General features: G+C 43.2%; 1 long non-coding RNA gene across 1 annotated transcript; it reads left to right on the forward strand.

Moving 5' to 3' along the window:
• On the forward strand, positions 1 to 15,509 carry LOC117521023. The gene is made up of 3 exons (XR_004563856.1): positions 1 to 95; positions 3,474 to 3,477; positions 15,499 to 15,509. It is a non-coding gene; the product is annotated as an uncharacterized LOC117521023 (long non-coding RNA).
• The last annotated feature ends 9,209 nt before the right edge of the window (positions 15,510 to 24,718 follow it).

The raw sequence follows: 24,718 nt of genomic DNA on the forward strand, positions 1-24,718 counted from the left end.
TTAACGTGCTCTTAATTTAAACAAAACTTAACCGGAACTTATTAGATGTACACGTGGTTGGCATACGCTGGATAAATCGTCAAGGTGTGACAGGGGTGTTAAGTGGGTCAGCGGTTGAATGAATACCTCTTTAAACAGCAAGAAAGATTCCAGAAATTATTGGAATTATTTCCAAAAACATCAGAAAAAAATAAAATGAATGGTGAACCTGTAGAACCACAGCAGGAAAAAAAAAAAAATCTAAATTCTCACATCCAATGAATTAAGCCAAGACTTCCTGAGAAAAAATTTTGGATCTCCATGTCACCTTCTTCCTTAGTGGAAACCATTTCAAAACAGTTCATAGTACCACAAGGAACTGTTCCATTTGTTATAGAAAATGGAAGAAGTTTGGTACCAAACAGACTTTACATCACTGAGGGAGGAGGAACAAATTCACACCCAAAAATGAACAGTCTTTTGCTCTGAAGGTCCACCAGAAGATCTGGATCACAACAGTGTAAGTTGGAGGCATGAGACAGAAATGTGCCCACGTGCAGCTTAAGCGTTTCTGTTGCCATGACTGGAAAGACTGTCAGTGTAAAAAACAAAACACATATAAAAGAAGTCTGATTGTTTTTGTTCGAAATCTCGTGTGTCCAGAAATTTTTTTATTTGAAAGAATGATATCTTTGTTATTTTTAACCGTATTCTGTGGTCGCTTTGTTCAGTGCGAGTGGCGGTATGGGGCCTCATTGGACATCACAGACGGCGAAGCCGCTGTGTTTGTCATGGCTGCTCATATTGGCGGACAGACCAGTGCACTGCGCTGTGTCCGTGTGGCGCGGCACGTAAAAAAACACTGAAATATCTGTGTCTCAGTTGTCCTCTCTGATCACCCAAACAGCAGCTCTTCAATCCAGCATGCTGCCTTCTTTTCCACTGATTCTGCCTCTCTTCATTACCAGCAGATAGAAGACGACGGCCTGGAGTGGTGCGGCGCCCGAGAAGCCCCAAGCGATCTGCCGCAGCCTCCATTTTCCCCCCTTTCCTCTCATATCAGAGCTCGTGCTCTTTAATCGACTGGCAGTGTGACGATGGAACAGCGAGCGGTGAGGAAAGCGATGTTCCTCAATGTGGAAGACAGTTGTGGGAGGGCTGTGATGAAAAAATAATGATGCTAGTTACATTATATTACACAAAATATGGAAGACAGCGATGAAGTCCCCCTGCAACATTTCCTCTTTAATATCAGCATCATCGAGTGCGGCTGCTGCTAGGAATTCTGGGACTTCATACAGTGAGGGTGCACGTACATGCACACACACACACACACACACACACACACACACACACACACACTTGCCTCTGTGTGTTAATTTATGCTGCTTTTAATGTATTTTTTATATCACATTTCACTTCATTATGGATTTTATTTCTTGGTGCTTCGGCTGTAGAACTCGTTAACACTGAGTTAATGCAGTTTTTTTTTATGGCTGCTGTATTATCCTGCTGTGTGCGTGAACACACACAACACAATGCACGCTGCATATATGCATGAATACACAACACATTATGTATATTTAAAATGACGTCTGGCAGGGAGAACAAAATATCAAATTTCCTTTCCTCACAAAAAACTCAGCGTGATGTGATTCCTGATATTTACTTTAATGTATAAAATGTGAGTGAATTACAAAGTGACGTCTATAATTAACAGCATCAAATAAAATAATGGTGTGTTTGTGTAGAAGTACATGTAGAATGTTTATGAGGTAATGATTTTTAGAACAAACATTACAGCATGCACAGGAAACTCCAGCCACGAGTCCAAGCGCTGCGTCTGGTACCTGCTGCTGCAAAAGTGTGACATGAAGTCCAAAGACCTGTGACCTCCAGTGAAGCAGGACACCACCAGGTCATAAAATAAGCCAAACAAAACCCCGCAGACCCCCCCCACATACACACAAAGGGAACAATCCCAGGTCCAAGAAACTCCAAAATCAATAACAAGCCAGATCAAGCACACCCAGCAAAGAGGACGGGGCATCTGCACAAAAACTAGCAATCAGTGGAAAAGCTGAGCAAAATGCACACAGGGGGGCCCAAGATGAGGTGAAAACTGCCTGCAAACTCTAAGGCAAAACTTCAACACCAGCTCAATGTGCAGCAGGACAATGATACCAACCCTCTGCAATCACTTCAATTTGGTACTTTTAACATTTCCATAATACCCCTGGCGGCCCCCTGTCCTTCCCAGAATGCATCACAGCATCAGCAGAGTTCCAGCGTTTCACAACGCATTGTAAACAATGGCTAGCGATGTTGTGGATTTCGTTGATCTAGCGAGTTCACGGGAGATTTTGATGATGACACGTTCTCCCAAGTTGAGAGTGTCATCAAGAGGAGGTGTAGCGCCTGTGATGGTGCTACACCTTCGTGCCCCAGTGCTGTCTTGTTGTCCATACTTCACAAGGTGTGTTTACATTGTGCCTGAACTGGCACTCTGCTAAAGCTGACCTCTCGTTTGAGTCACGGACCACCAGCCGGTACAAGATTCACAACTGCAAAACAGTGAATGGAAATGCATCCAGGAAGCCTTCTTGGTCCAGTGAGACATCGGCATCAATTTGACAGTTAACGCTTAGCCTAGGCTCATGTGTCATAAATCACACTGACGAAGTGAGGAACCTTGGGGTAATTTTTGATCCTACATTGTTCTTTGACCTCCACATTAGAAATATTACTGCTTTCTTTCACCTGCGAAATATAACGAAGATTCGTCCCATCCTGTCTATGGCTGATGCTGAAACCCTGATCCATGCATTTATCTCTTCTTGATTGGACTGCAATGTCCTATTTTCTGGTTTACCGCAGTCCAGCATTAGGGGTCTCCAACTGGTTCACCTCTTTTGTAAAAGCTTGCATCCCAGGTAACGGCTTATGGGCAAGGCCTAATTTTGAGGCAAAATTTCAAATTTTGCAAATTTCAAAAATTGTGACCAGGGAAGTTGTTTCATTGAATTTAGTGTTTGACCTTCCTGTGACCTTGAGCTTGATCCTTTTGTGTACTGAAAGGTACCTTACAAGGGCTGCTATATTTCAAAAATTGTGACCAGGAAAGTTGTGCAGTTGAATTTAGTGCAAATTCAAAAATGTGACCAGGGAAGTTGTTTCATTGAATTTAGTGTTTGACCTTCCTGTGACCTTTGACCTTGATCCTTTTGTGTACTGAAGGTACTTTACTAGGGCTGCTATATTTAAAATTGACCTTCCTGTGACCTTGACCTTTGACCTTGAGTTTGATCCTTTTGTGTACAGAATGGTACCTTACTAGGGCTGCTTATATGTGAACTTTAAAGAGTCTGTGATGCAAACTGTGTGCTGCACAGCGAGTTAAAGATGAAAAATGCAATGAATACAAACAAACAACAACAAAAAAAACATATATACTGACAAACATATCTTGCAAAACTTTGATTTTGCCTTAAAAGCCAAGTGGCCTCTGTATATGTACGTGTGCATGTTTTGGCAAGATATTGGGGTGGGGGTAAGATATCCAGGATGGGTGGTAAGATATCCTGGGCAACTTACCTCCCGGGAGGAAGAGAAACTGTTACACTGGTCCGGGCTTTGCGTTCTCAGGGTGCAGGACTACTTTGTGTCTCTAGGGTGAATAAGACATCTGCGGGTCACAGAGCCATTCTCTTATCGTGCCCCTGTTCTGTGGAATGATCTCCCCTGCGTCAATAAAACAGTCAGATTCTGTGAAGACTTTCAAATCCAGACTGAACGCATTTATTTCCCCTTTTGTATGGCTAGCATACTGGTATAGTTTTATGCTTTTTACTCTTTTAATTAATTTCATTAGGAAACGGAGGCCTCAACTTTCCATAAATTTGGGTCTTTTAGTGAAGCTTGGGACTAGTGGCCGGCGATCACCTTAGTATTTCCTTTTTTCTTGTTGTTTAATGCTGGCAAATTATACTGTATTTCTTGTCTTTCTGATGCCTGATTCTGTTTTTTCTCTCTGTTTAAGGTGCAGCTCCATCCAGAGATGGGAGTTGTATTTGTGCTGGAGACCCTCCTGTCTTTTGCACCAACAGCATTTCCTGTATATTCAATTGTTCTGTAATTTATGTCTGTAGCATGCCCAAGCAGAGGGTCACCCCTTTTGAGTCTGGTCTGCTTGAGGTTTCTTCCTCAGAGGGAAGAAACCTCGCTTTTCCAAACTTAATACCCATTACTATATTGGATGATGTGAAATTGAGGATGGCCCAGTGGTTGTTCCAGCAATAGCAAAGATTTCGTGTCTACCACCTACAACGCGCGTGGAATGTCTTAAACCTAAAACCTACTTCTAGGCATCTTATATATGCTACTCTGGAACCACCCCTAAACCCAAACAGTTCAACTGTCAACCCCACTGAGGTCCTTAGACTGGGTCTCATTAACATAAGATCACTGTCCTCATAATCATTGTTGATCAATGATTCTAATTATTGATCATTACTTAGATATGATTGGGCTATGTGAAACCTGGCTTAAACCTACAGCTGTCCTCCCCTTAAATGAGGCCTGCCCACCAGCTTATACATTTAGTCACGTCCCTCGTGAAGCGAAGCAAGGCGGGATGTTGCTCTTATTGTTGTGTGGGCCGCTGAAGAGGAGGTACTGCTGGCCCACCACCACAAGATGGCGCCCTGCTTGAAGTGCGGGCTTCAAGCACGAGAGGGCGTCGGAGCAACCAGGAGTGACAGCTGTCACTCATCATCCGTACCAGCTGTCACTCATCACCTACTCATCACCACCACCATAAAGGCCGGACTGCAACTCCACCTCCCCGCCGAGAAATCAGCTACCATTCAGGTAACTTTCTCTGCTGACTCAAATCATTGAGTGATAACCTGAACTTCTTTTGCAGCCGTTATCCTGTGGTGTTCTGCCTTATCTGTGGGATTGGCGTTTGGTGTGATCAGCGACGGCTTCGTCTCACACCCCAAACCAAGATAAGTGGTTAAACAGGAGCTGCACGAGTGTGTGATTGGAGGTGGAGGTTCTCCCTCCTTTACTGAACACTGACTGGGGGAGTACTGAGTGTGCGAACTCACACTCATCAGGACTGTCTCTGTTTTCTGCCAGCAGTACCGGGTCTGACTGCTGAAGACAGCGGCCACCTGGGGCGCAGGGCTTGGCGGCTCCGGTGTTCTTCAGCTCCGTTGGTGGTGGAAGCTGTGTGGGGATCCAGCTCTTCTCTCGCCAGGCGTCTTCTATCGTCGAGCCTGCCCACACGTCACCTGGTGTATGATTGACAGTCCACCATATTGTTATTGTCTGTACGTCGTTGTGCGATTCACAACATTAAATTGTTACTTTTGGCTTATCCATTGTCCGTTCATTACCGCCCCCTGTTGTGGGTCCGTGTCACGTCACTTTCACAACACTTATTTATAAATTTAGGTTTAGCTTATTAGCTGTTGGGGGTTACAAATATCACTCGTTTGAGCATCTGATTCTCTGATTTTTCTTGTTGTTTAAGCTGGTAAATTATACAGTATTTTTTGTCTTTCTGATGCCTGATTCTGTTTTTTCTCTCTGTTTAAGGTGCAGTTCCATCCAGAGATGGGAGTTGTATTCGTGTTGGTGATCCTCCTGTCCTGTGCGCCAATAGCATTTCTTGTATATTCGTCCGTGAATTGTTCTGTGAATTGTTCTGTAATTTATGTTTGTACCATGGCCCAAGCAGAGGGTCACCGCTTTGAGTCTGGTCTGCCTGAGGTTTCTTCCTCAGAGGGAGTTTTTCTTTACCACTGTTGCTCTGGGGGTTGGTAAGGTTAGACCTTACCTGTGTAAAGTGCTTTGAGGCAACTCTGTTGTGATTTGGCGCTATATAAATGAAAATAAATTAAAAATTGAAATAGAGGGAGATTTTCCTTACCACTGTTGCTCTGGGGGTTAGTAAGGTTAGACCTTACTTGTGTGAAGCACCTTGAGGCAACTCTGTTGTGATAAATGAAAATTAATTGAAATTGAAAATGAAGCTGTACATTAGTCCAAAAATCAGCATAAGAATCATTCAGTTGAGAATACAAGCACCACAGTTGGTATAAATACTTCTGATGAGCGCTTTTCTTCAAAAAAGCTGTTAACCACATGAAATTGTCATTTTAAATTTATTTTTTTTTTGGGTGGGTGGGGGGGGGGTGTTGAGGCCATTGTGTGGCCATTTGGCCATTTGCCTAAACTCAGCCACACGGGGTGTGTAACCAGTACATTCTGAGTGCCGGTCCCGAGCCTGGAAAAATAAGTAGGGTTGTGCCAGGGCATCGGACATAAAAAAAAGCCAAAATAAAGATGCAGAGTACAAACCGAATTTCCACAATGGATCGGTTGAGACCCGGGTTAACAATGACCGCCATCAGTCTTAGTGCTCGATAGGAGCAGATATTGGGTTAAAGCTGGGTAAAGAAGAAAAGCAGGAAAACAGATCCAGAGATAGCTGGAGAAGAGGAAAACTAGAAGGGTGGAAGTGAGAGTCACAACTTTGAATGTTGGCAGTTTGACTGGTAAAGGGAGAGAGTTGGCTGATATGATGGAGAGGAGAAAGGTATACTGTGTGTGCAAGAGACCAAGTGAAAGAGAAGTAAGAGCAGGAGCATAGGCAGGGGGTTCAAGTTGTTGTATCCTGGTGAGGACAGGAAGAGAAATGGTGTTGGGGTCATTTTAAAGGAAGAGTATGTTAAGAGTGTGTTGGAAGTTAAGCGAGTGTCTGACAGGGTGATGAGTGTGAAGTTGGAAATTGAAGGGGTGATGATGACTACCATATCTCACAGCAAGTTGTGATTCAGCAGCACGAAATATACATTAATCTATTGGTTCATGATATTGTCACAAAAAGCGCCACATTTTCATAACGGGAGCACAAATTCATACATTCCGTGACAGCTGCACAACATTAAAAGTGAAGGGGGGGGGGGGTCGGGGTGGTTATGGTTAGGGTTGAAGGAAAGAATAGGGTTAGCTTATGGTTAAGGTTAGGGTTGGGGGTAGGAGTAGGGTTAGTAATAGTTTTTAAAAAAATACATTGTCACGGGAGCATGAAAAAAAAACGTGAGACTGGGTTGGATGATGAATATCATCAGTGCATATGCCCACAGGTAGGTTGTGAGATGAAGGAGAAAGAAGATTTCTGGAGAGAGTTAGATGAGGTGGTGGAGAGTGAACCCAAGCATGAAAGAGTGGTGATAGGAGCGGACTTCAATGGGCATGTTGGTGAAGGGAACAGAGGTGATGAGGAAGTAAGGTATCAAGGACAGGAATGTTGAAGGACAGATGGTAGTTCATTTTGGAAAAAGGATGGAAATGGCTGTGGTGAACACCTACTTTAAGAAAAGGGAGGAGCACAGGATATATAGGAGTGGAGGAAGGTGGACTACATTCTGTGTCGGAGATGGAAGTTAAAAAAATTAGAGGCTGTGAGGTGGTGGCAGGAGAGAATGTAGCTAGACAGCATAGGATGATGGTTTGTAAGATGACTTTAGAGGTGAAGAAGAAGAAGAGAGTGAGAGCTCAACAAAGAATCAGATGGTGGAAGCTGAAGGGGGAAGACTGTTGTGTGAAATTCAATGAGCAGGTGAGAGAGGCACTGGATGGAGAAGAAGCAATTTTAGACAACTGGAAAAGTACTGCTGATGTGGTGAGGGAGACAGACAGGAAGGTACAGAGTGTGATGTCTGGACAGCGGAAGGAAGACAAGAAGACTTGGTGGTGGAATGAAGATGTCTCTGAAAGCATAAGGAGAAAGAGGTTGGTGAAAAAGAATTGGAATAGTCAGAGATGAAGAAAGTAGACAGTACAAGAGAGTACAAGGAGATGCGGCGTAAGGTGAAAAGAGAAGTGGCCAAAGCTTAGGGCCCCTTCACACATAGTGCAAAGTTTGGTCGAACACGACGAAACAGTTCAAATTAGCGCACCATGAAACATCATGCACGATACCAGTGCAAGAGTTCATGCACGCGACAGTGTCTTTCGAGCAGGAACATTGTGGGAGGTGCCCCACATCATGCTGCTTATGTGGAATAAATAAAAAATAAAAAAAACAGCTGGTACCTGTGAAACCATATCACGCCGCTTATGTGGAATAAGCGGCTACGGAGCTGTCCTTTGAAAGCTGCGGGAACCTGCCTCATATCAGGAATAGACACGTGTCTTGTGGACGGTGTGCCGCAGCACAGACACCACATCATGTGGAACAGAGCTCACGTGGGTCACGTGACAGTCAGATTTGGCGGTCCGTTTCAACCTGGGGGTAGCCTGTCATTGGGCTGCAGCGTGCATGTGCTCGCTCGCTGCAGCCCGTCGCCATGGGGATATATGTTTTTTTAATTTATGTTCATCTAAGGGCAGCAAGCACACACACACGCATCACAGTGGACAGTTGTTAGTTACACTAGACAACAAACACCCTCAAAAACAATGGCTGCTCCGAAGGACCGATAAGGGAATCGTTAACCAAAAAGGCTATTGATATTGGTGGATCGAATCATTTCTTAACGATACTTGAAAAGAACCGGTTCTCGATACCCAACCCTAGTTCCCCACAAGCAGGGACGTGCTGGGAACATTTTTCAGCCCGGGAGTTTCATATGCAACCGGCCCACAAACTGCCAGCGCACAGAGATAATAAGAGTTCTGCTGTGGCATTTAAATCCAGCATTTATGTGCTGACTGACTGTGAAAATTGGGTGGCTTATAATAGAAAGAAAAAGTTAGTTAAAACAAGAATGGGCTGGGCTTACACTGTGCGATTTTTGTCCCTTTTTCAGCCAATTTTTCACTCGTGCGAGAATTTCTTGGATCGCGCCGAGTTTCAGCTTAATCGTGCGTCCTGCATCGTGCAGTGTACATGGAGTAACAAGCTGCGTTTGACATCTCACGACCACCTCCTGATGGGGAATCGTATGGTCAGATGAAACTCAAACCTGTTTGATATTTTGGTCAGCCGTCGCGACTCTTGAGGGTTCCACGCTGTTGAAGCAGCGCTACAAGCGTCTACGCGCTGATTACGTCGCGCACTGTGCATGTGCAAACACCGGAGAGAGCAAACAGTGATCTCATGTAAAGTCTTGTCTTTTTTTTTTTATTGCGTTCCCTCGCAATAACCTAATATCATATTAAAGTTCATGCCTATCAGCACGCACAGTGAGTGGAATCAGGTGGGGGGAGACTGAACGCATATGCGCGCGAGCGCTCACACACACATACACACACACACAGCAGACAACAACAGGATTTACGACAGATGAGGGAATACTTTGCTACACCTTGCACAGCTGTAAGACTCCGTATGAAATATAGTTTATTTATACAACAGTGTAAGTAGCAACACCTGTTATCAATGTTTGTTTTCTGTTTTTACCATCCTCTCATGAATCATGTTGCTGTCTGCTGTGTGTGCGCGCACGCACATATACGTTCAGTCTCCCCCACCTGATTTCACTCACCGTGCGTGCTGATAGGCATGAAATTAATTATTTTTTTTAAAAGAAACGTGACCCGATGTGTGGTTTTTGAACGTACAATGTGAGCAGTCAGATCGCATCAGAGCATCGGGCCGTACAGTGTGAAAACATGAATCGTGCGCTCTGAACTTTTAAACCCTGCGGTTTTGTCACACAGTTTGAGCTGGAGCCAAGTACAACAATTGAAAATATCGTACAGTGTATGCCCAGCCTTAGGCTTTGGAAAAGATAACAGCGTTGCAAAAGAAGCAGTCTTGAGTTATTTTCTTGTGAATTTTCATGATTGTAAAACATTTATAACAGTGTCTTCTCATTAAGATACAGCAGCCCAAGTGTCTTGCTGTGTAGCCTAACAGTTAGTGGTGGTCATATATGTATGCATATATTAACACCCCCTCACAACGGCCCCAGGTTGGACCAGCCCACCGGGAAAACTCCCGACTCTCCCGATTACCCAGCACGCGGTAGCCCACAAGTGTGATGCAAACACACACACTGACACGTGGGTGTGTGTGCACTCCACTGATGGGAGGCGTGGCTTCCAATAGAAGCAGCTGTGGTGATCTGTCATTCTGGACATTCCAGCTACACAACATCTACAGTGTTTGGACAGAAATGGGCTAACAACTGTCCACTGTGAGGCATGTGTGTCTGATTGCTGTATTTATGTGGACATAAATAAAAACATATCACCATGGTGGCGACAAGCTGCAGCAAGCGAGCACGTGCATGCTGCAGCCCATTGACAGGCTACCCCCAGGTTGAAACGGACCATCAGATCAGAACACGCAGTGGACAATCTGACCGTCACACCACCCACATGAGCTCTGTTCCACATGACGCGGTGTCTGTGCTGCGGCGCGCCGTCCACAAGACACACATATCGGGCAGAACGCGCGCTGCCAACTGGATGCACCTGACCAGTAGATGTGATCATCAGAGCACACTGCTTCTCATTCATGTCATTTCATGACTGAATGTCTGTGACCATGGGTCATCACCAGAGGAATAGATGGATCATATTTGTATTGCTCGCTTGATAAATGCTGTGCTTTTATATGGTGTGAGATTTTAATTTTTTTTTTTTGTAATACTTCCATGTCCTTCCTGATATCAGGCAGCTTCCCGCAGCTTTCAAAGAACAGCTCTGTAGCTCAGTGGTAAAGTCTCTGACTGTTAATCAGAGCTTTTGGAAGGTGCAAGTTCGTGTTCTGGGTGGTGTGTTTTTTTTTTCTTTTTTTTAATTATTCCACATAAACGGCGTGATGTGGTCCCACAGGTACCAGCTGATTTTCATTTTTTATATATTCCACATAAGTGGCGCGATATGGTTCCACATGTACCAGCTGTTTTTTATTTCTACCACATAAGCGGTGCCATGTGGTGCAAGTTGCACTGTTCCTGCTAGCTGGACACTGGCGTGTGCACGAACTCTCGCACAGGTTTCGTGCACGCCTGCCTGTCGGAACGATGTTTCTTGTGCAATGTTTCATGCGCTAATTTCGAACTGTTTCATTTTGTTTCACCGTTTTTGTCCAAAGGGCGTACGAAATTCGCACTGTGTGTGAAGGGGACATAACCGCTTACATTTAGGTGGTACGTGTAGTGCTGTCATACATGATGTAACATCACTGCAAGGTACTCCTGAAGTGCCAAGTTTGGGTTACTGTTAGAGTCGCGGCATGCAGTGTTATGCTACAGCTGTTCTTGCATACACCACATGGTACAAGTACAGCACCTCATATCATCAGAGCACGCACTAGATCACAGTCAGGGACAACCGGACAATTTGTCACAGGTGTAAACTGAGGTTTATACACACTCCAAAACCAGACTAAGACTCCCAAAAAAATCAGACAAAGCCACTCACCAGACCCAAATCTGAGCATGCACCTCCCACAAAGTCCAAATAAGGAATTTTGCTTCTGGTGTCAAACACACCCAACAAGAGGGGCAACTCCTTCGCATTTAACGAAACACACAGAAAAGGCTGTTTCTTACAGAAATAAATACACTATAACATTTATCGCCTGTCTGTAGGGTATTACCTGCCGCAAAACTGTGACTCCTCCCCCACTTATTTAATCCGACTGTTAAAAAGGGATCAGACAAAAAAAAAGAAAAGAAAAGAAAAAAGAATGTGACAGAGCGTCAACATGCCGTCTGATGGCTGAGTGAAAATAAGTTAAAATGCAGAAGGAACAAATATTTTCCTTCAAATTAGAGAGAAGCAGAGAGGAAAGTTCAGGTATATCAGCTTGATATCAAAGCAGCAGCATCAAACTCAATTTAAAATGTGCACTAAATAAAGAAACGAGAGGCTCCTCGCTGAGTCTGACACAGTTTCATCAGGTTCAGATTAGATGAAACTACTGATCTCCGCAGGGAGACCGTGTCACTGCAGCAGAAAAATAAGAAAAGGCTCCATCTGAATAGAATTAGAAAATGGTAAATGAGGGCCAATACACACGATAATAAAACCAGACAATTCGCTGTGTGTAGAGCTAAATGAGAGCAAAAGGACAAAAACGCATCATATACAAAGAAAATAACATCTGAATACTACGCTCATTTCAAACACACACGGGTTAATTTAAAATGAATTATAAAAACTACTGAGAAGAAATAAATAAAACGAACACAAAGAACAAACAACACGAGAGATGGGGTATAAAGGTAAAACAATCAAAATGAGGAATGGGATAGATGTTTCTGAAATTGTTTCAATGAAATAGAAAGTCACGTACGGATGATTATGATATTTCCGGCATAAACAAATGAAAGTTTACCATAATGACACGTTCATGGACAGAGTGGTGCTTGGTACGTTTCAGTGGTTATCCAATTTAATGTTAATATTTTTAGTTTTATGATATTTTGCAGCAATCTACAGCATGCGCAGAGCCTGCACAAAGAGTGTACAGAACCTACACAGATCATTTACTGAACCTATATAGCATTTACAGAACCAACACAGAGCATTTAAAGAACCTACACAGAGCATTTACAGAACCTACACAGAGCGTTTACTGAATCTACACAGAGCATTTGCTGAACCTACACACAGTGCTTAAGGAACCTACACAGAGCATTTACTGAAAATACACAGAGCGTTTAAAGAACCTACACACAGTATTTAAAGAACCTACACAGAGCATTTACTGAACCTACACAGAGCATTTAAAGAACCTACACAGAGCATTTACTGAACCTACACAGAGTGTTTAAAGAACTTACACAGAGCATTTACTGAACCTACACAGAACGTTTACTGAACCTACACAGAGCATTTAAAGAACCTACACAGATCATTTAATGAGCCTACACAGAGCATTTAAAAAACCTACACAGAGCGTTTACTGAACCTACACAGTGCGTTTAAAGAACCTACACAGAGCATTTAGTGAACCTACACAGAGTGTTTACTGAACTTACATAGTGTTTAATGAATCTACACAGAGCATTTAATGAACATACACATAGCATTTACTGAACCTACACAGAGCATTTACTGAACTGTATATATGTGTATGTTGATGTGTATATGTATGTGTGTGTATATATATGTATATATATATATTGATATCGGTTTAGGTGTGTAGGAATTTATGTGTATATGTGGCAAAGGGTATTACTGGTTGTGGGGAAGAAGGGGTAGGGATAAATAAGCTGATGCTTCACCCTACCCCTTTTCGGACATGTTGGGTACACAGTAGGAACTTTTTTGTTGTTGTCTTTACTGATCTATCTTGTAATTGTTGTTGTATCAAATGTTCGAAATAAACAGTTTCATTCATTCATTCATTCATTCATTCATTCATTCATTCATTCATTCATTCATTCAACCTACACAGTGTTTAAAGAATGTACACAGAGCATTTACTGAACCTACACAGAGCGTTTACTGAACTTACACAGAGTGTTTAATGAACCTACACAGAGCATTTACTGAACGTACACAGAGCGTTTACTGAACTTACGCAGTGCTTACTGAACCTACACAGAACATTTAATAAACTGACACAGAGCGTTTACTGAACTTACACAGAGTGTTTAATGAACCTACACAGAGCATTTACTGAACCTACACAGAGCATTTACTGAACTTACACAGAGTGTTTAATGAACCTACACAGAGAGTTTAATGAACCTACACAGAGCATTAACTGAACCTACACAGAGCATTTAAATAACCTACACAGAGAATTTAGTGAACCTACACAGAGCGTTTAAAAAACCTACACAGGGCATTTACTGAACCTACGCAGAGCATTTACTGAACCTACACAGAGTGTTTACTGAAGTTACACAGTGTTTAATGAACCGACACAGAACATTTACTGAACCTACACAGAGCGTTTACTGAACCTACACAGAGCATTTACAGAACCTACACAGCGTTTACTGAACTTACACATTGTTTAATTAACCTACACAGATCATTTACGGAACCTATGTTTACTGAACTTACACAGAGTGTTTAATGAACCTACACAGAGCCTTTACTGAACCTTCACAGAGCATTTACTGAACCTACACAGAGCATTTTACGAACCTACGGAGTATTTAAAGAACCTACACAGAGCGTTTACTGAACTTACAGTGTTTAGTGAACCTACATAGATCATTTACTGAACCTACACAGAGCATTTAAAGAACCAACACAAAGCATTTAAAGAACCCACAGAGTGTTTAATGAACCTACACAGAACATTTAAAGAACCTACACAGTGTTTAACAAACCTACACAGTTTTTAAAGAACCCACACAGAGTGTTTAAAGAACTTACACAGAGCATTTACTGAACCTACACAGAGCATTTAAAGAACCAACACAGAGCATTTAAAGAACCTACACAGATCATTTACTGAACCTACAGAGCATTTACTGAACTTACAGAGTGTTTAATGAATCGACATAGAGCATTTAAAGAACCTGCACAGAGTATTTAAAGAACCTACACAGAGTGTTTAAAGAACCTACACAGAGCATTTACTGAACGTACACAGAGCATTTACTGAACTTACACAGAGCATTTAAAGAATCTACACAGAGCATTTAATGAACTTACACAGCGTCTTTAATGAACCTACACAGAGCATTTACTGAACTTATACAGAGCATTTACTGAACCTACAAAGAGCATTTACTGAACTTACACAGAGTGTTTAATGAACCTACACAGAGCATTTACTGAACCTACAAAGAACATTTACTGAACCTACACAGAGCATTTACTGAACTTACACAGTGTTTATTGAACTTACACAGAGCATTTACTGAATCTACACAGAGTGTTTACTGAACCTACACAGAGTGTTTAAAAAACCTACACAGAGCATTTACTGAACCTACACAGAGCATTTACTGAACTTACACAGAGTTTTTAAAGAACCCACACAGAGTGTTTAAAGAGCCTACACAGAGCATTTACTGAACGTACACAGAGCATTTAAAGAACCTACACAGAGCATTTACTGAACCTACACCGAGCATTTACTGAACTTACACAGAGTGTTTAATGAACCTACACAGAGCATTTACTGAACTTACACAGAGCGTTTACTGAACTTACACAGAGTGTTTACTGAACCTACACAGAGCATTTACTGAACCTACACAGAGCATTTAAAGAACCTACACAGAGCATTTACTGAAGTTACACAGAGTGTTTAATGAACCTACACAGAACATTTAAAGAACCTACACAGTGTTTAACAAACCTACACAGTGTTTAAAGAACCTACACAGAGCATTTACTGAACCTACACAGAGTGTTTAAAGAACCTACACAGAGCATTTAAAGAACTTACAAAGAACGTTTAAAGAACCTACACAGAGCGTTTAAAGAAGCTACACAGAGCATTTACTGAACCTGCACAGAGAATATCCATGTCGGATCTGCTGTGGTGACCCCGAGTGAAACAAGGGAGCGGCTGAAAGGACTTACCTACTGAGAGTAAGAACAATTCATTTAATTTATAAAGCACATTAAGAGACAAATCTCACAGTGCGGCACAAGCAAATTTAAGAAGATCATAAAACATACATTAAGAGATACAATAAGAGAAAACAGCAATTATGGTTTCATTTTCCTGTTTTGTTGTATTTTGCATTCCCAAGTCGTTCCTACCTGCAGTTACCGTCTTATCTTGATAACTGACACGTACAGTAGCGGTTGGCACTGGTGGGTGGAGCTTAGTGACGAGCATGCAGTATGCCCAGTGTTCAGCAGGTTAGGGATAGATGATAGCATTTACTGATTTTGAGTTATTGCCTGCACAAAACTGAGATGTCTTACCGAACGGCTCATTTACCTTTTTGCTGTTATTAAAGCAGAGGAAATTATTTGAGACTGTTTCAGTTTGAATAACAGATATCCACTAGGGGGCAGATTAGAGCTAATCTGAATATGTTTGTTGTCCCTTTTGTGAGATCCACTGATAAGCATAAAGATCATGACACATCAGAGGGTTATTTTGTACGTGAATAATATTGTTTACAACACACATCGATAAACGTGTCCTTCAGACAATGATGGCATTTTACTGCGGGCTTATTTTTCAGATCAGTATGCAGTTTGTGAATCCATTCTGTACCACAAGAGGGAAAGAATCATAAAGTTACCAACAAAAAGTGATCTGAGTCCTTGTAAGAACTGCAGAAGAGTACAGATTTCATCATAAAGTGTTCAGAGTGATTCTGTCGGACTGGCTAAGGTCAGCTACAGATGGAGAACCTTGTCAAAGGAAAACCAGCTTCAGAAAACATCAGGTACAAAACAGATAAGAGTATCATCATCACAGTCATCTCCTGTAGAGCCCACAGTCCACACACTTTACTGACTTTCAGAAAGCCTGACATGACTGACAGACCGGCGCTGTCGACACTCAAAACCCGCTGTGGCACATCAATGACATCATCAAAGCTTTACAAGAGTTTTACAACAGAATATCATCATACGACAGTCGTTGATGGTGCACTTCACACCGAGGCCTGCAGAGCGCGCAATTAAATACAGGGTCACGTGATGCAGCGTCACAAAGAGACATCGCATCTATATTAAAACACATTCTTGACCAAATGATGTAAGAGCAGCGTGTCCCCTTTAGGAGACAGCTGGACGAGTAAGTGAGCAAATGACAGATTAGGCGGGGGGGTTATACTGAGTATGGTCAGGGAGCTGATGCACAAACGATGACACAAAGCAACATTTAGTCACAGAACCACCAATCAATAAAAAAAAACACCTTTAACAACAAATAACACAATCAGATCACAACAGATTCCAGTGTGTGTGTGTGTGTGTGTGTGTGTGTGTGTGTGTGTGTGTGTTTGTGTGTGTCAGCAAACAGCCACTCGGTTAGGTGGTTCTCATAAGGCTTTTGCTTTGGTGTGGTCATTAAAAATTATGAAGCGCTCATTTCCTCAGGAATTGTGGATTAACTCTTCCTAATGTCACAGACCATAAACCTAAAGATAGCTGCTATGAATGCTAACACAGTTAGCATTGAAAATTCCATAAATGATAAATGGACTGCATTTATATAGCGATTTTCCATCTGCATCAGACGCTCAAAGTGCTTTACAATAACGCCTCACATTCACCCCAATGTCAGGCTGCTGCCATACAAGGTACTTACTACACACCAGGAGCAACTAGGGGATTAAGGATCTTGCCCAAGGGTGATTAGTGATTTTCCGGTCAGGCTGGGATTTGAACCGAGGATCCTCTGGTCTCAAGCCCAGCACTTTAACTACTAGACCAGGGGTGGCCAAGTTCGGTCCTCGAGAGCCACATTCTTGACACTCTTAGTTGTCTCCCTGCTCCAACACACCTGAATCCAATGAAAGTCTCATTAAAAGTCTGATAACGAGTCTTTCATTGGATTCAGATGTGTTGGAGCAGGGACACAGCTAAGAGTGTCAGGAATGTGGCTCTCGAGGACCGAACTTGGCCACCCCTGTACTAGACCATCACCTCCCCTACATCACATGATAACTTCACTCAATGAAAAAAAAAAACAGGCATGCACACATCTTAGATGATCTGTTCATTGAATTAACAACAGAAACAAATTATATTATTATTAGATATTTGTCATGAAATGCTAAAAACAAAACAAAACATTGGGCCTCCAAAGCAGGCGCACGCCCCTAATGTGTTCAAATAATTAAATACATTTTTAAATGACATCACTGGCTTTACTCGTACATGAGATTTTTTTTTCATTTCTTCAACTTACTTCTGTTTTCCCACAAAAATGACAGCAGTCGTGGCCACTAATTATAGTCATTTTCAAACTATTCTCTGACTAATGTAATATTTCTTTTTCATTATGCATGCTAACAAACTGCTATTGTTGCTAGTTACAATAACAACAACACCAACAATAATAACGTTTCCATATCCTTTGTGTTTTGATGAAACAGCGCCCCCACTGTCAGCTGAGTGACATCTCACTGTTTGTCTCTGAATGTATTTGTTTGTGTGACGTTGAGTTGAATCATGTCGCTGTTCCTCAAACTAACTCCACCCACTAACTGAGCGTTCACTAAAATGAAGCAGATTAACTCGGACCTTTGCTCCTCCTTTAATCTGGTTTGGGGTTTCTGGTGTTTCTTGGCTTCACCCCTGACGGCGATGTTTGTTTGAGGAGGAGCATCCCCGCACAGTACGGCAGACGGCACCGGCTCTGCAGTTGCTACGACAACCCCTCTCCTGGCTCCTCTGCTCCCTGTTTATCCATACATCAGCCTGCCATCATTTCTTCTGGCTGTTCTCAAAGTAATATTAATAATAAACTTCATTTATGGCACAGTTCAAAAGCAGTTGACAAAGTGCTTCAACAGTCAAATAAATTCAAACATCAAAGTCCAAATAAATTAAAAAGTAAAAGAAGGCAGCACAGATAAAAGCATAGACAGAGGGTAAAAATAATATATTTGCAGAAATAATAGGATAAAAGTCGTCACATGAAAGGTAGACTGTAAAAATAGGTTTTAAGAGGACCTATAACAGCGTTTACTTTCACCCCTCTCCCTCTCTCGCTGCCTGTCAGTGTCTCTCGCCCTCTCTCTCATCTTCCTCTAACAGCAGCGGAGATGAAGAGTCGCTCTTGTTTTAATTATGCAGACGAGACTGCAGAGCAGGACACGACATGTAACAGTGTCGCCGCCAATTAAGCAGCATCACCTAGTCGTGGAGCTGGGAGTGAGGAAGAGGAGGCGGAGGACGAATAAAAGGGGGAGTTAAAGGAATTGACAAGGAGAGAGAGAGAGAGAGACCCAAGAAATTAAATGAATTACATCCTCCTCCATGTACATCAGGAGTTGTGTCAGGAAGTGCATCCAGCGTAAAATCCACACCAGATCCGCCGCAGTGACCCAGAGTAAAAATGTCCGATATCAGCCTAACAAAGGAGCAAAAACATGAGAAACCAAAAAGGAATCCATTAAGATGCATCAGTGTGTAGCTGGAAGCATGACAGACGTGTACAAGCAGTAAATGTATTAGTTACAGTAATATTGATAGAAGTGGTAGCAGACAAAAGTCAGTATTAACAAGCTCCAGCATCCCACTGATCTCTGCTCAGATTTCACAATGTAGCATGCAAATGTAGTGTGGCGTGTGTTCTGCCAGGAACTTAGATATCAAAAGCTTTCATTCAGATTCACCCACTCAATAACAGCTTGTCCCCTTTTCACTCATCAACTCACAGCCAACAGGAAACATTCAAATTATTTGGAAAAATAAAAAAGGTGTCAGCTCTAACTTGCCTTTTTGCTGCTTGCAGTTGCTGACATGGGTGCTACCTCCTCCAACCCACCATGGCCCAGGCTTTCTACTGATGGCAGAAATCGAGACCTACGTACCCTAAAACATCGAAAAAGACTGTTCTAAGATTCTGTACAATACACTATGGATTAAAATACGAGGTCTCTTAGATAATAAACCGACCCTTTTATTTTTTTTTTTAACTATATGGATTTGAATGACATGCGATTACACCAATCATGCTTGAACCCTCGTGCGCATGCGTGAGTTTTTTCACGCGTGTCGGTGACGTCATTTCCCTGTGGGCAGGCCTTGAGTGAGATGTGGTCCCGCCCTCTCGGCTGAATTCCTTTGTTTCACACGCTGCTCGAGACGGAGCGCGTTACTTTATCAAAAATTTTTCTGGACCTGTGAGGAATATCCGAGTGGACACTATTCGAGAAATTAAGCTGGTTTTCTGTGAAAAGTTTAACGGCTGATGAGAGATTATGAGGTGTTTCTGTCGGTGTAAGGACTTCCCATGGAGCGGGACGTCCTGCAGCGCTTCCAGGCGCTGTCGTCGGCCTGTTTCGAGCTGAAAACATCCTAATTTAAGGCTTAATTCACCCAGGACATCGTGAGAGAACAGAGAAGATTCAGAAGAGGCCGGCATGAGGAATTTATGCGGACATTCCACTGTTTAAGGACATTTTTTTAATGAAAGATGTACGCGCAAATTCGCCGAGTCGTTTCCGTGACGACTCGGCAAATCTGTGTGCGCCGCGACAGGAAAAACACCTCCGTGTTGAAAACCATTTGTAGAATTCAGGCGGCTTTTAATGGCTTTCAACAAGTGAGTAACTGAGAAATTGTTTAACAGCTTGGGCATGTTCCAACTTGCCCGTTAAGGTTTCCAACGGAGGTGTTTTTCCTGCCGCGACCCCCCGCGGTCGGGTCCAGCCCGACATGCGACTCTGCCCGCACGTTCTTTCATTACAAAATGACCGTTAACAATGGAATGTCCGAATAAACTCCTCATGCCGACTTCTTCTGAAAGTTCTCTGTTCTCTGACGACTTACTGCGTCAACAGAGCCTGAAATGTGGAAGTTTTCAACTTGAAACCGCGAGACGCTGCCGCCTCGAAGCGCAGATCGCCGTCAGGCGCCGTGGACCGTCCTTAAAGCGACACTACCAGACCAAAATCTCTCATCAGCCGTTAAAATTTTTACCAAAAACCAGCTGAATTTATTGAATGGTGTCCACTCAGTTGTGCCTTACAGTTTTGAAAAATTTTTTATCAAACAAAGCAACAGTCTCTGAGCCATTCCTAAACAATGAAAAAAATCGACGAGCGGGTGGACGACTCCTCACTCAAAGACTGCCCACAGGCGAATGACGTAACCGACAGGCGTGAAAAAACTCTCGCATGCCCACGAGGGTTCAAGCATGTCTGATGTAATCACACGTGATTCAAATCCATATGGTTTTTGAAAAAAATAATAAGGTCGGATACTTTTCTAATAGACCTCGTATAAAACTATTTCTAGTTTGCCAATTCTTTATGGTAGAAGTACTAATAGTAGCAGCGATAGTACCCACAGTAGCAGTATACTAGCTGTAACAGCAGCAGCAGTAGTAATGCCAACAAGGACAGAGTAGCAATAATTGTAACAGCAGTAGTGAAAGAGCAGTAATAGTAACTATTAAAGAATTAATAGCATCAGCAGAGAATTAGTAGCTGTCTAGCAGCTGTACTAGTGGTACAGCAGAAACCTGAGTTCTTGTAGTAGTTGCAGCAGCAGCAGCTACAGAAACAGAAGCAGCATTTTAATGATGATTACACCAGTAATATTACCAGGAACAGCAGCAGCAGCAGCAGCAGCAGTAGCAGTAGTAGTAGTAGCAGTAGTAGAGAGTAAAGGTGGTGTTGTCATTGTCGTGGATTTTGTTAAAAAGCTCTCAGGCAGTTTGAACATTAATCTGTGAGATTCTCCGTCTCCTCCGCTGATATTCGCCTCGCTGAAGTGTCACGCTGAGACGCAGATAGATAGCGAGTGAGGAGGTAATTACCACTCCATTGATAACCATTCTAATAGACCTCCAACTGGCTATTTACATTAGGGAGGTGGCCCTCTTAGCGTATTGACTTTCATAAAAGGAATGTGCGTCCGGCTACATTAAAATCAATAGAGCCATTTAAAGAGAATTATCATTAAGAGGTTGCTGTGTGTTAAGTGTGAGATGGCGGCAATCAGCCACAGTACCACCCTTTAAACCAACATCATTTACTGCTTGGCTGCTCCATCACTCGCTCCGCCACACGCTCTGTGGCGATGTCATTCCAACACACGCTCTCTTACAACTCTCTCTGCACTTCAGCTCAGTCTGGAAGAACTATCTTTCCATGCACTCTCAGTGTGACCACGTGAAAATAAAATTCAATGAAAAACTGTGCACAAGGAACCACCACGACACCTGCGAACACACTTAAATGCGGCACCTGTCAGACATTTTGCTTAAGCTCTTTATTCCGCGCAATATTCAGATACTCCTCACACAGGCGGGGTCATGACACATGCACACAACACACTTTCACAACGTGTACACTCCACACGTTCATGACACATGATCACTACACATGTTCACAACATGCATTCACTCCATAACATGCTTGTGCGCCTCGACACACGTTCACTCCACATGTTCAGTCTACATGTTAACGGCATGTGTTCACAGCACACGTTCACTCTACATGTTAACGGCACATGTTCACTCCACACATTCACTCTACATGTTAACGGCACGTGTTCACACCACACGTTCACGCTACATGTTAACGGCACGTGTTCACACCACACGTTCACTCTACATGTTAACGGCACGTGTTCACAGCACACGTTCACTCTACATGTTAACAGCACGTGTTCACACCACATGTTTACTCTACATGTTAACAGCACGTGTTCACAACACACATTCACTCTACATGTTAACGGCACGTGTTCACAGCACATATTCACTCTACATGTTAACAGCACGTGTTAACGGCACGTGTTCACTCCACATGTTCACTCTACATGTTAACGGCACGTGTTCACAGCACACGTTCACTCTACATGTTAACGGCACGTGTTCACTCCACACGTTCACTCTACATGTTAACGGCACGTGTTCACACCACACGTTCACTCTACATGTTAACGGCACGTGTTCACAGCACATGTTCACTCTACATGTTAACGGCACGTGTTCACAGCACATGTTCACTCTACATGTTAACGACACATGTTCACAACACACATTCACTCCACGTGTTCACAACACACGTTCACTCCACATGTCAACAACGTGTTAATGTGGGGAGGTGATGGTTTAGTGGTTAAGTGTTGGGCTTGAGACCAGAGGATCCTCGGTTCAAATCCCAGCCTGACTAGAAAATCGCTAAGGGCCCTTGGGCAAGGTCCTTAATCCCCCATTGCTCCCAGTGTATAGGGAGTACGTTGCATGGCAACAGCATCACATCGGGGTGAATGTGAGGCATTATTGTAAAGCGCTCTGAGCATCTGATATAGATGGAAAAGTGCTTATAAATAATATAAATATACGAGGTCTGTCCGAAAAGTATCGGACCATTGGCTGGGAAAAAAAAACTGGCTTACCTGGAGGGTTGGAAACCTAATCACCCTCGAAGTACTCTCCTTGGGACTCCACACACTTCTCCCAGCGTTGTCGCCACTGTTGGAAGCATTCCAAAAATGCCTTTTTCGGGATGGCGCGCAGCTCCGCCGTCGTCGCAGCCATAATGTCCTCTCTTGTCTCAAATTGGGTTCCTTTTAATGGTATTTTAAGTTTTGGGAAGAGCCAAAAGTCACAAGGGGCCATGTCAGGGGAGTAAGGCGCCTGTTGAACCACCGGAGTCTGGTTTTTGGTCAAATAAGTCTGAATTAAATGAGAGGAATGAGCTGGCGCGTTGTCGTGGTGGAGGCGCCAATTTCCTCCGGCCCACAACTCCGGTCTCTTGCGCCGCACACTATCACGTAGACGACGGAGGACATCCCTGTAATACTCCTTTGTTACTGTTTGACCCTGTGGTGCGTACTCGTGGTGTACCACACCACGGGAGTAAAAAAAAAACAGCATTACCTTGATGTTGCTGCGCACTTGGCGCGCCTTCTTCGGTCTTGGCGACGTGGAATGCTTCCACTGTGACGACTGAAATTTGGTTTCCGGGTCGTACCCGTACACCCAGGACTCATCTCCGGTGATTATAGTGTCCATAAAGCTGGGATCAGTGTCAATGGAATCCAGCATGTCCTGTGAGACTTCCACACGGAGGTGCTTTTGCTCCGCCGTCAGCAACCTCGGCACGAACTTCGCCGCCACTCGTTTCATGCCCAAATCGTCCGTTATGATAGAATGTGCCGAAGTCTTGCCAATGTCCACTTCCTCAGCAATTTCTCGGACAGTCAAGCGACGATCCCGCATAACCACAGCTTGCACTTTGGAAACGATCTCGTCATTTCGGCTCGTTGATGGCCGACCGGAGCGCAGCTCGCTCTCCACCGTTACGCGCCCGTCTTTAAACCGGTTGTACCACTCCTTAATCCGTGTGCTGCTCATGGCTTCATCTCCGAAAGCTGTTTGGATTTTTCGAATAGTTTCTGCCTGGCTGTCGCCACGTTTCTGGCAGAATTTAATGCAGTAATGCTGCTCCACGCGTTCGGCCATTTTCTCACAACAAAAAAATCAGACGAGGGGGGTGGAGCTCTCCTCCCACAAGCTGTGCCCACAGGCGAATGACGTCACCGACAGGCGTGGGGAAACTCACGCATGCGCACAAGGGTTCAACCTTGGCTGATGCAATCACACGTGATTCAAATCCATATGGTTTTTGCAAAAAATAAAAAGGACCTATAGTTTACGGACAGACCTCGTATACCATTTGTGTGTTCACAACACACATTCACTGCATGTGTTTTCACGACATGTATTAACAAAACACATTCAATCCACATGTTCACAACACACGTTCACTCCACGTGTTCACGACACACAATCACTCCACATCTTCATGACATACCTTCACTCCACAACATTTTCATGCCACTCCACGAGCTCACAAGATGTATTTATGACATGCGTTCACCCCTTGACGTGCATTCATGACACGTTCAGTCCATTCTTTTCACTGCATGTCACCAGCCACACAGGTAAAACATGCGTTGGCATGCGTTCATGACATGTTTATAACACAAATTCATTCAACTCGTTTACTTCATGCGTTCATGACACATTTTCCTATTTATTTGAATGGGAATGTGTCCAAACGTTTTACAGGTACTATAAATATATATGTGTGTGTGTGTGTGTGTGTGTGTGTGTGTGTGTGTGTGTGTGTGTGTGTGTGTGTGTGTGTGTGTGTGTGTGTGTGTGTGAATTAAAAAAATGTATGTCGTATGC

The sequence above is a fragment of the Thalassophryne amazonica genome, chromosome 11 (assembly GCF_902500255.1).
Source record: "Thalassophryne amazonica chromosome 11, fThaAma1.1, whole genome shotgun sequence".
NCBI classification, from domain to species: domain Eukaryota; kingdom Metazoa; phylum Chordata; class Actinopteri; order Batrachoidiformes; family Batrachoididae; genus Thalassophryne; species Thalassophryne amazonica.